The sequence below is a fragment of the Rhinopithecus roxellana genome, chromosome 10 (genome assembly GCF_007565055.1).
Source record: "Rhinopithecus roxellana isolate Shanxi Qingling chromosome 10, ASM756505v1, whole genome shotgun sequence".
Taxonomy (NCBI): Eukaryota; Metazoa; Chordata; class Mammalia; order Primates; family Cercopithecidae; genus Rhinopithecus; species Rhinopithecus roxellana.
The window spans coordinates 12253608-12266904 of NC_044558.1; positions in this window are offsets into that span (position 1 = coordinate 12253608).

Here is a 13297-nt window from a genome sequence, read left to right on the forward strand (position 1 = left end):
TCCATTTTGAAGGTGTCCATTTCCAGAGATAGTATTTGTGGCTGGCAGAACTTTTTTCTTTGAACACTTTGAATATATCATTTCATTCTCTCCTGGCTTGTACAGTCTCTCCTGTGACGATCACTCCTAATCTGTTGAGGCTTCCCTAATATATGACTTGATGGTTTTATCGTACTGTTTTTAGAATTTTCTCTTTGCTTTATTTGACTGTTGACATTTGACTCTTATGTGCCTTGGAGAAGGCCTTTTGGGTTGTGATGTTTGAGGTCCTGTATTTGGATGTCCCAGTCTCTTGCTAGACTTGACAAATTTTTAACTAATATTTTGTTTAAAATTTGTTTTCACACCCTTATCCATCCCTCCTTCTTCTGGAATACTCAAAATTAAACATCTGGTTACTATATGGCATCTTGGGAGACATTGGCTTAATTGTGGAAACCATTTTAAGTGACCTAAATTTTGATTCATTTATGACAAGAAATTGAAAATTTCAGAAAGTCAGGAGGGAGACTGGTCAGAGAGTTGTATATCAAAAGAAAAATTTGTGTATCATATGCATAGCTATTAGAACTCATGCATAGCTCTCAGGCATAGCTATGAGAGTTCCTCCCATGTCTTGACCCAGAGCTGGTGCTACTTTGTCAGTGATTGGGGCTTTGAAAGGAGGCAATGCTCACTAGCCTAAAGTTAAGTGTCTGTAACCTCACCTCACACTGTTTTAGCAATGTCAGGCAGTGTTGTGAAACTTTTAGTTATGCATTTTCAAATTTCATAGAGAAATAAAATCACAACTTCTTTTATATGTGTTACAAAGCAACACAAATCTTCCTCATGTTGTTGTAAAGTTATATAAGAAACAGGTAAGCAGATATCTTTAAAAGGGATTATTTTCAAATGATTAATGACAGACTCACTTTTTTTAAGTGAACACATAGCTTTTGTCTCAGGACAGGTTCTTCTCTTCTCCTTAAGAACATTGATAATAAATTCTACCATAGATTTCTTACTACAGTTGTCGATATTTAGATACACATGTTTACCTTTTTAGCATCTTGGAATTTGTAATGTATGGCAGATCACACCTTCCAAATATGGCCAAAAGGTTATCTCTCACCTGGTGCTTTCTGATGACAATGGGACCTTGATATCCTCCCTGCAACTGGTGACCTCAGATTCTTCCCCCTTGAACCTCGGTGGACCTTTGTAACTGTTTTGATCAATAGAGCATGTAAGAAGTGATGCTTAGTAAATTTTGAGTCCAGAACACAGAGATGACATGGAATTCTAACTTGTTCTCTCAGGAACCTGTCCACATGTTGTGAGGAAGCCCATGCTGTGAGATAGAGATCTACAATTAGTTTGCAAAATAATTGGAGATTGAATTATCTCCAAACAACATTTAATGATCATGTTGTAGTCATTGTTTGAATTGTTTCAGAATTATACAATAAATTTCCAAACAGATATGGGTATATAGCTAAAGATGTAATGATCATCCCACTGTACCTATAATATACCTATGTTATATTGTTAGCCCTTTTGTCTTTATAATTGTCCTTTGATAATTTCTTTCATTGTGTTTAGTCCTCAAATGAAGAAATAAAAGCTCAGTATGATTGATTGACATTTTCAGTCATATAGCTGATAAGTATTAGTCTGCTTGGTTAAATTTATTACTGAGTAATTTATTTTTGTAGCTTTGTAAAGGGAATTGCATGCATACATGATTTTTCTTTCCTGCTAGTTTATTGTTGTTATATAGAAATGCTACTAATTTTTGCATATTGATATTTTATGCTGCAATGTTACTGAATTTGTTTTTTAGTTCTAAGAGGTTTTTGGAGGAGTTTTTTCGTGGAGACTTGTTTTTCCTGTTTTTTTTTTTTTTTTTTTTTTTTTTTTATAATACTTTAAGTTCTAGGGTACATGTGCACAACGTGCAGGTTTGTTACATGTGCCATGTATACAATGTATCTAATGTATACATGTGCCATGTTGGTGTGCTGCACCCATTAACTCATCATTTACATTAGGTATATCTCCTAATGCTATCCCTACCCCCTCACTCCTCCCCACAATAGGACCCGGTGTGTGATGTTCCCCTTCCTGTGTCCAAGTGATCTCATTGTTCAATTCCCACCTATGATTGAGAACATGCGATATTTGGTTTTCTGTTCTTGTGATATTTGCTGAGAATGATGGTTTCCAGCTGCATCCATGTCCCTACAAAGGACACAAACTGATCCATTTTTATAGCTGCATAGTATTCCATGGTGTATATGTGCCACATTTTCTTAATCTAGTCTGTCACTGATGGACATCTGGGTTGATTCCAAGTCTTTGCTATTGTGAATAGTGCCGCAATAAACATACGTGTGCATGTGTCTTTATAGCAGCATGACTTATAGTCCTTTGGGTATATACCCAGTAATGGGATGGCTGGGTCAAATGGTATTTCTAGTTCTAGATCCTTGAGGAATCACCACACTGTTTTCCACAATGGTGGAACTAGTTTACAGTTCCACCAACAGTGTAAAAGTGTTCCTATTTCTCCACATCCTCTCCAGCACCTGTTATTTCCTGATTTTTTAATGATTGCCATTCTAACTGGTGTGAGATGGTATCTCATTGTGGTTTTGATTTGCATTTCTCTGATGGCGAGTGACAATGAGCATTTTTTCATGTGTCTGTTGGCTGTATGAATGTCTTCTTTTGAGAAGTGTCTGTTCATATCCTTTGCCCACTTTTTGATAGGGTTGTTTTTTTTTTTTTCTTGTAAATTTGTTTGAGTTCTTTGTAGGTTCTGGATATTAGCCCTTTGTCAGATGAGTAGATTGCAAAAATTTTCTCCTATTCTGTAGGTTGTCTGTTCACTCTGATGGTAGTTTCTTTTGCTGTGCAGAAGCTCATTAGTTTAATTAGATCCTGTTTGTCAATTTTGGCTTTTGTTGCTGTTGCTTTTGGTGTTTTAGACATGAAGTCCTTGCCCATGCCTATGTCCTGAATGGTACTACCTAGGTTTTCTTCTAGGGTTTTTATGGTTTTTAGGTCTAACATTTAAGTCTCTAATCCATCTTGAATTAATTTTCGTATAAGGAGTAAGGAAAGGATCCAGTTTCAGCTTTCTACTTATGGCTAGCCAATTTTCCCAGCACCATTTATTAAATAGGGAATCCTTTCCCCATTTCTTGTTTTTGTCAGGTTTGTCAAAGATCAGATGGCTGTAGATGTGTGGCATTATTTCTGAGGGCTCTATTCTGTTCCATTGGCCTATATCTCTGTTTTGGTACCAGTACCATGCTGTTTTGGTTGATGTAGCCTTGTAGTATAGTTTGAAGTCAGGTAGCATGATGCCTCCAGCTTTGTTCTTTTGGCTTAGGATTGTCTTGGCAATGTGGGGTCTTTTTTGGTTCCATATGAACTTAAAAGCAGTTTTTTTCCAATTCTGTGAAGAAAGTCATTGGTAGCTTAATGGAGATGGTATTGAATCTATAAATTACCATGGGCAGTGTGGCCATTTTCACAATGTTGATTCTTCCTATCCATGAGCATGGCATGTTCTTCCATTTATTTGTGTCCTCTTTTATTCCACTGAGCAGTGGTTCGTAGTTCTCCTTGAAGAGGTCCTTCACATCCCTTGCAAGTTGGATTCCTAGGTATTTTATTCTCTTTGAAGCTATTGTGAATGGAAGTTCATTCATGATTTGGCTCTCTGTTTGTCTGTTACTGGTGTATAAGAATGCTTGTGCACTCTGATGGTAGTTTCTTTTGCTGTGCAGAAACTCTTTAGTTTAATTAGATCTTATTTGTCAATTTTGGCTTTTGCTGCCATTGCTTTTGGTGTTTTAGACATGAAGTCCTTGCCCATGCCTATGTCCTGAATGGTACTACCTAGGTTTTCTTCTAGGGTTTTTATGGTTTTAGGTCTAACATTTAAGTCTCTAATCCATCTTGAATTAATTTTCATATATGGAGTAAGGAAAGGATCCAGTTTCAGCTTTCTACTTATGGCTAGCCAATTTTCCCAGCACCATTTATTAAATAGGGAATCCTTTCCCCATTTCTTGTTTTGTCAGGTTTGTCAAAGATCAGATGGCTGTAGATGTGTGGTATTATTTCTGAGGACTCTGTTCTGTTCCATTGGTCTATATCTCTATTTTGGTACCAGTACCATGCTGTTTTGGTTACTGTAGCCTTGTAGTATAGTTTGAAGTCAGGTAGCATGATGTCTCCAGCTTTGTCCTTTTGACTTAGGATTGTCTTGGCAATGCGGGCTCTTTTTTGGTTCCATATGAACTTTAAAGCCATTTTTTCCAATTCTGTGAAGAAACTCATTGGTAGCTTGATGGGGATGGCATTGAATCTATAAATAACCTTGGGCAATATGGCCATTTTCATGATATTGATTCTTCCTATCCATGAGCATGGTATGTTCTTCCATTTGTTTGTGTCCTCTTTTATTTCACTGAGCAGTGGTTTGTAGTTCTCCTTGAAGAGGTCCTTTACATCCCTTGTAAGTTGGATTCCTAGGTATTTTATTCTCTTTGAAGCAATTGTGAATGGACCAAAGGATTATAAATCATGCTGCTATAAAGCACATGCACACGTATGTTTATTGCGACACTATTCACAATAGCAAAGACTTGGAATCAACCCAAATGTCCATCTGTGACAGACTGGACTAAGAAAATGTGGCACATATACACCATGGAATACTATGCAGCCATAAAAAAGGATGAGTTTGCATCCTTTGTAGGGACATGGATGCAGCTGAAAACCATCATTCTTAGCAAACTATCACAAGAACAGAAAACCAAACACCGCATGTTCTCACTCATAGGTGGGAACTGAACAATGAGATCACTTGGACTCGGGAAGGGGAACATCACACACCGGGGCCTATCATGGGGAGGGGGAGGGGGGAGGGATTGCATTGGGAGTTATACCTGATATAAATGATGAATTGATGGGTGCTGATGAGTTGATGGGTGCAGCACACCAACATGGCACAAGTATACATATGTAACAGACCTGCACGTTATGCACATGTACCCTAGAACTTAAAGTATAATAATAATTTAAAAAAGCTTAAGTTAATTAAAAAAAAAAATGCTTGTGATTTTTGCACATTGATTTTGTATCCTGAGACTTTGCTGAAGTTGCTTATCAGCTTAAGGAGATTTTGGGCTGAGACAATGGGGTTTTCTAAATATACAGTCATGTCATCCGCAAACAGGGACAATTTGACTTCTTCTTTACCTAACTGAATACCCTTTACTTTCAAATTCAAGCAGTGCAGATACTGCTCAAGGCTCAGGTGAATCAACACCTGAATTTTATGTCTTCCCAATGGCCTGTAACAACTTTGGCGGATCTTTAATCTTTCTATCTCCTGTTATCTGTGGAAGAGAGCCAAAATTAAAGTCTCATTTGGGAAGTGTGTTTTAATTCTAACACCTGATACTCAGGTTTCGACCATTTCCCAATCCTAATCATTAATGGGCAATGTAAGGGGAGAATATTGAGACTATTTACTGACCAATTGTCATACATTTTAGTCAGCATGGCAGCTATTATATGTCTTTTTTACATTATTAACTGAAGAATAATAGATGCCCTTTACAGACATTATGACATTATGAAACCAAAAGAAACCCAAAGGAATCAAATTAGGATTGTAATGTGGATGCCTTATGATTTTCCATCAGAGCTTTCATGCAACAGTCCTGTTTGATGAGAGAAATGAGCAGGAGCACTGTTGTGGTGGAGGACTCCGCTAAAGCACCTCCAGGCATTTCTCTACTAAAGCTTTGGCTTTCTCACAGTATTCTTAGAATAAGTGGATATTGTCATGCTTTTGCCCTCCAGAAAATCAGTGAGCAAATGCCTTGAGCCTCCCAATAAACTCTTGCCATGGCCTTTGCATTTTCCTTATCTACTTTACTTGACTGGACCTTTCCACCTCTTGGTAGCTATTGCTTTGACTGTATTTGTCTTCAGGATTGTACTGATAAAGCCAGGTTGCATCTCCCGTTACAATTCCTTGAAGAAATGCTTCAAGATCTTCATCCCCTTTATTTAAAAATTCATGGAAAGTTCTGCTCTTGTCTGTAACTTATCTTTTTGCCACATTTTTGGCATCCATTGAGGGAAAATTTCACTCAACGTTAATTATTCAATTAGAATCAGGTGAGGGGAACCAATAGAGAATTTTGTAGTGTTGGCTGTTGTTTGTATTGTTAATCATTGGTTGTCTTCTAATGGGGTATAAACAAGATGAATTTTATCCATGCAATTTGATATGAATCCTCTGTCTCTATGGGCTGGAGGTTCGTCATCTCATCCCTTCTTGAAATGAGTTATTTACTTGTAAACTGCCAATTTTTTGGCCCATTATCCCCATCAGTGTTTCAGAAAGCATCGTTGATTTCACCTTCTACCCAAGTTTTACCATGAATTTAATGTTTGTACTCTCTTTAATTTTAGAAGAATTCATGTATCTCTTATAGGTGATCTTTTGAACCTGCTCTCATTTTTCTTGATGCCTCAAGTAGCTCCTGTTCAGACACATTAGAGCATGTCAGTCTGAGTTTATTTTGGTGCAAAAGAAAATTGGAATCCATTCATTTTTTTTAAAATATAACATACATTTTCCTTGAACATTTTAAAGTCCCATTGCATTACAGGAACTTAGGATGGAGTCAAAGCAAGGAGCAAGACTGTAGCAGGAGATTAGGCACCTGTACATGCATCAAAGACCTCAGCCATCCACCTTCCATCTAAAATGGTTGTAAATTTATCATGCACCAAGTAGGCATCTTAATTCCAATCTTCCTAATCCAATGAGGTTTGCTACAGTTAACTTTGACTTTTCCTACTGATTAGGCAAATTGTTTTCTTATTTATCCTGGCGTAAATAGAGATGTTTGTTGAAGGAGGAATGTAATACCAGTGATGAAATATTCTCCAGCTATGTGGTAAGTCAAATGGCTTTAACTAGGCTTCACATGCTTTAAGGGAGGCACAGGGTAACTCCTTAGGCCTAGCAGATGCCCTGATGTTATATGATTGTCTCTGGTTTCACCAAACATTATTTCAAAAAAAGAAACTGAACATGAAAAGTCCCTCCTATGTAGCTTATGGTAGCCCTTCAGGTAGTAAAGGGAGGTCGGAGAGAAGGAGCAGAGGGGAGTGCCAGGCAGATGTGTGTATGGCTGAGGAAGCTGTAGTCCTGGTTAGAAGCAGGATTCTGCTTGTCTGTGAAGTCCAGGAAGAGAACAGGTAATGCTTCCAAATATCACTCAGCTTATGCCCTATTCCTGACTTTCTCCAGTGTCAGCAAAGAGTGAAAGAGATTAGTGTATCAGGAAGAATAAATATCAGGTATGAACCTGCCAGACACAACCAAAACAGAGGTGACCAAAGAGCTGAAAGAGAGACTGTCAGTGACTTAAGATGGAGTCAAAGCAAGGAGCAAGACTGTAGCAGGAGATTAGGCACCTGTACATGCATCAAATACCTCAGCCATCCATCTTCCATCTAAAATGGTTGTAAATTTATCATGTACCAAGTAGGCATCTTAATTCCAATCTCCTAAAACCTGCTGTCCTATGAATTTCTTTGTTATAGCGGTCCAAACAAAATATCATGAACTGAGTGTCTTAAACAACAGAAATTGTTTTTTTCACAGTTCTGGATGCACAAGTTCATGATGAATGTGTCGGCAGGTTCAGTTCTTCTGGGGCTTGTCTGCTTATCATCTAGATATCTGTCTTCTTGCTGTGTCCTCCCCTGGGGCTGAGTCTGTGCCTACATACTTCTTGTGTCTCTCTGTGTGCAAATTTCCAGTTCTTCTAAGACATTTCCACTTCTTATAAGGGCACCAATCTTATTGGATTTAGTTCCACTGAAACTCCCTCATTTTAGCTTGATCACCTCTTCTTAGGGCTGTGTTCTAAACACAATCGTATTCTAAGGAACAAGAGGTTGGCTGTGGATTTTTGTATACCTATGCCTACCATATTTTGCTAAATATTTGATTATATGGAGATTATTTCTTTGGAACCTTGAGCTGTGGGAAGACAACACAAACGTGGCCATTCACGGCTGACAGAAGGTTGGCCCTCAGCCTGGTCAGATCCACACAGATTGTCTAATGTTCTTTGGATCTGGCTCTAGCGAGAAAAGTCTTGGTGTTGTAGGATACAGGTGTCTTAATGCGTTCTATTATTAATATTCATGGAGAGGTTAAAACAAAGTTGGCCACAAAAACTACCAAGAGTTCCTAGAAATGAACAGAATGAATACACAGTTCTTAAATGAAATATCCTGTTTCATATCTTTAAAATTTTTTCGTTGCTCTACCCCTTTGTTAGAATGTTTATCAGGTTCAGGTTGGGCTTTACATCTTTTAGGAAATTTTTTTTTATACAGACTGTCTGTCACCCGGGCTGGAGTGTGGTGTTGTGATCATGGCTTACAGCATCCTTGAATGCCTGTGCTCAGGGGAATACCCCAGCTTCAGCCTCTGGAGTTGCTTGAATTACAGGTTCATGACACCATGCTCATTTATTTCTTTTTTATGTATTTTAAAATTTTCTTGAAGAGATGGAGCCTCACTTTGTTGCTCAGGCTGGTCTTGAACTCCTGGCCTCAAGGGATCCTCCTGCCTCACTTTTCCAAAGTCCTGGGGTAACAGGCATGAGTCGTCATGTTCAGTCATTCTTCTAGGAAAACTTTTTAATCACTCCCACTTATAATGAGTGGCTATAATTGTATACTCAAATAAGATAGTCTTGTATCCACATAAAAGCCTCAAGCATATTGCATTGATCGATTTCTTAGTGCCTGTGATATCTGTCTCCCAGATTGTTCTTTCACACAGAAATTTTTTCATTTTTGCAATATTCTGAAATGAAATTCTCACTCTCTTTCTCACATGTATTTGTTAATATTTTGTGTTCTAAATCAATCTTCCCTGTGTTCATTTTTCCTTTTCTGGCTTATTTTTAAATAAAATTTGAGAAAATTTTTAAATCTAATCTTCTAAGTAAGTGTCTATAATTCTTCTTACTCCTTTCTTTTTCTTTTTGTTTTTAAAATTTGCATCAATATACTGTGTTTCCAAGGTCTTTTTGCTGAGTTTGTGTTGGTAGCTTTCTTTTCATCTGCTGACTTTTCTGTTATATCAAGTAGCTTCTGCTCACCCTTTCACCCTTTTCATGGAAAGTGTAGGTGTGTCAGTATCAACAGCTGCCTCTTATTTCTGGCCTTGAATAAGTCTTGTGCTGTCATTCGGTTTTTATTCATGGATAGTGATAACTTCAGGATGACCTTGTTAGAGGTATTGTGTGTGGGGATGTGACTGGAAATCCTAAAGACAGGCCACTTGATCATTTGGATAAGAGGATCCTGTGTTGTACACAGAAGAATCTATTCCTGGCTGGGCGCGGTTGCTCACGCCTGTAATCTCAGCACTTTGGGAAGCCGAGGCAGGCGGATCACGAGGTCAGGAGACCGAGACCATTCTGGTTAATGCGGTGAAACCCCGTCTCTACTAAAAAATACAAAAACAATTAGCCGGGCGAGGTGGCGGGCGCCTGTAGTCCCAGCTACTCGGAAGGCTGAGGCAGGAGAATGGCATGAACTCAGAAGGCTGAGCTTGCAGTGAGCTGAGATCCGGCCACTGCACTCCAGCCTGGGCGATAGAGAAAGAATCGCCTCAAAAAATAAAAATAAAAATAAAATCTATTCCCCCCCTTCCAGAATGGTTTGAGAATACAAGGGGATTTCAAAACTCTGTGGAAGAAAGTAATTACAATATGAAACTAGACATTATATAAACTTTGTTTCTTAACATAAGCTCCATCGCGTTCAAGAAGTTTGGCAAGTAATGATACAAGTAATTTAGCCTATCTATAAAGAATTGAAGGTTCTGGCAATTTCACCATATAAATGCAGTCTTTTCACATTATTAACTGAAGAAAACCGAGAACACTTTAAACATATTTTAATATTAGAAAAAAACAGAAGTCCAAAGATACTGTGTCAGAACTGTAAGTTGGGTGCCTAGGGATTTTCTTTTTCTTTCTTTCTTTCTTTTTTCTTTTCTTTTTTACTTCCATAGGTTGGGGAACAGGTGGTGTTTAGTTATGTGAATAAGTTCTTTAGTGGTGATTTGTAAGATTTTGGTGCACCCATCATCCGGGCAGTATGTACTGCATGCAATTTGTAGTCTTTTACCCCTCAACCCTTTCCCACTCTTTCCCCCTGTTTTTTCCTGATTTTTTAATGATTGCCATTCTAACTCGTGTGAGATAGTGTCTCACTGTGGTTTTGATTTGCATTTCTCTGATGGCGAGTGACAATGAGCATTTTTTCATGTGTCTGTTGGCTGTGTGAATGTCTTCTTTTGAGAAGTGTCTGTTCATATCCTTTGCCCACTTTTTGATGGGGGTTTTTTTTTTTTTTTTCTTGTAAATTTGTTTGAGTTCTTTATAGGTTCTGGATATTAGCCCTTTGTCAGATGAGTAGATTACAAAACTTTTCTCCCGTTCTGTAGGTTGCCTGTTCACTCTGATGGTAGTTTCTTTTGCTGTGCAGAAGCTCATTAGTTTAATTAGATCCTATTTGTCAATTTTGGCTTTTGTTGCTGTTGCTTTTGGTGTTTTAGACATGAAGTCCTTGCCCATGCCTATGTCCTGAATGGTACTACCTAGGTTTTCTTCTAGGGTTTTTATGGTTTTAGGTCTAACATTTAAGTCTCTAATCCATCTTGAATTAATTTTCATATATGGAGTAAGGAAAGGATCCAGTTTCAGCTTTCTACTTATGGCTAGCCAATTTTCCCAGCACCATTTATTAAATAGGGAATCCTTTCCCCATTTCTTGTTTTGTCAGGTTTGTCAAAGATCAGATGGCTGTAGATGTGTGGTATTATTTCTGAGGACTCTGTTCTGTTCCATTGGTCTATATCTCTATTTTGGTACCAGTACCATGCTGTTTTGGTTGCTGTAGCCTTGTAGTATAGTTTGAAGTCAGGTAGCATGATGCCTCCAGCTTTGTTCTTTTGACTTAGGATTGTCTTGGCAATGTGGGCTCTTTTTTGGTTCCATATGAACTTTAAAGCAGTTTTTTCCAATTCTGTGAAGAAAGTCATTGGTAGCTTAATGGGGATGGCATTTAATCTATAAATTAACTTGGGCAGTATGACCATTTTCATGATATTGATTCTTCCTATCCTTGAGCATGGTATGTTCTTCCATTTGTTTGTGTCCTCTTATTCCGCTGAGCAGTGGTTTGTAGTTCTCCTTGAAGAGGTCCTTCACATCCCTTGCAAGTTGGATTCCTAGGCATTTTATTCTCTTTGAAGCTTTTGTGAATGGGAGTTCATTCATGATTTGGCTCTCTGTTTGTCTGTTACTGGTGTATAAGAATGCTTGTGATTTTTGCACATTGATTTTGTATCCTGAGACTTTGCTGAAGTTTCTTATCAGCTTAAGGAGATTTTGGGCTGAGACGATGGGGTTTTCTAAATATACAATCATGTCATCTGCAAACAGGGACAATTTGACTTCTTTTTCTAACTGAATATCCTTTATTTCTTTCTCTTTCCTGATTGCCCTGGCCAGAACTTCCAACACTATGTTGAATAGGAGTGGTGAGAGAGGGCATCCCTCCCTGTCTTGTGCTGATTTTCAAAGGGAATGCTTCCAGTTTTTGCCCATTCAGTATGATATTGGCTGTAGGTTTGTCATAAATAGCTCTTATTATTTTGAGATACGTTCCATGAATACCGAATTTATTGAGAGTTTTTAGCATGAAGGGCTGTTGAATTTTGTCAAAGGCCTTTTCTGCATGTATTGAGATGATCATGTGGTTTTTGTCTTTGGTTCTGTTTATATGCTGGATTACATTTATTGATTTGCATATGTTGAACCAGCCTTGCATCCCAGGGATGAAGCCCACTTGATCATGGTGGGTAAGCTTTTTGATGTGCTGCTGAATTCAGTTTGCCAGTATTTTTATTGAGGATTTTTGCATCTTTGTTCATCAGGGATATTGGTCTAAAATTCTCTTTTTTTGTTGTGTCTCTGCCAGGCTTTGGTATCAGGATGATGTTGGCCTCATAAAATGAGTTAGGGAGGATTCCCTCTTTTTCTATTGATGGGGATCATTTCAGAAGGAATAGTACCAGCTCCTCCTTGTACTCTGGTGGAATTCGGCTGTGAATCCGTTGGGTCCTGGACTTTTTTTTTTTTGGTTGGTAGGCTATTAATTATTGCCTCAATTTCAGAGCCTGCTATTGGTCTATTCAGAGATTCACCTTCTTCCTGGTTTAGTCTTGGGAGAGTGTATGTGCCCAGGAATTTATCAATTTCTTCTAGGTTTTCTAGTTTATTTGCCTAGAGGAGTTTATAGTATTCTCTGATGGTAGTTTGTATTTCTGTGCAGTCAGTGGTGATATCCCCTTTATCATTTTTTATTGCATATATTTGATTCTTCTCTCTCTTCTTCTTTATTAGTCTTGCTAATGGTCTATCAATTTTGTTGATCTTTTCAAAAAAACAGCTCCTGGATTCATTGATTTTTTTGAAGGATTTTTTTGTGTCTCTATCTCCTTCAGTTCTTCTCTGATCTTAGTTATTTCTTGCCTTCTGCTAGCTTTTGAATGTGTTTGCTCTTGCTTCTCTAGTTCTTTTAATTGTGATGTTAGGGTGTCAATTGTAGATCTTTCCTGCTTTCTCTTGTGGGCATTTAGTGCTATAAATTTCCCTCTACACACTGCTTTAAATGTGTCCCAGAGATTCTGGTATGTTGTATCTTTGTTTTCATTGGTTTCAAAGAACATCTTTATTTCTGCCTTCATTTCATTATGTACCCAGTAGTCATTCAGGAGCACGTTGATCAGTTTCCATGTAGTTGAGCAGTTTTGATTGTGTTTCTTAGTCCTGAGTTCTAGTTTGATTGCACTGTGGTCTGAGAGACAGTTTGTTATAATTTCTGTTCTTTTACATTTGCTGAGTAGTGCTTTACTTCCAACTATGTGGTTGATTTTGGAATAATCGTGCGATGTGGTGCTGAGAAGAATGTCTTTTCTGTTGATTTGGGGAGGAGAGTTCTGTAGATGTCTATTAGGTGCACTTGGTGCAGAGTTGCGTTCAATTCCTGGATATCCTTGATAACTTTCTGTCTCATTGATCTGTCTAATGTTGACAGTGGGGTGTTCAAGTCTCCCATTATTGTTGTGTGGGAGTCTAAGTCTCTTTGTAAGTCTCTAAGGACTTGCTTTATGAAT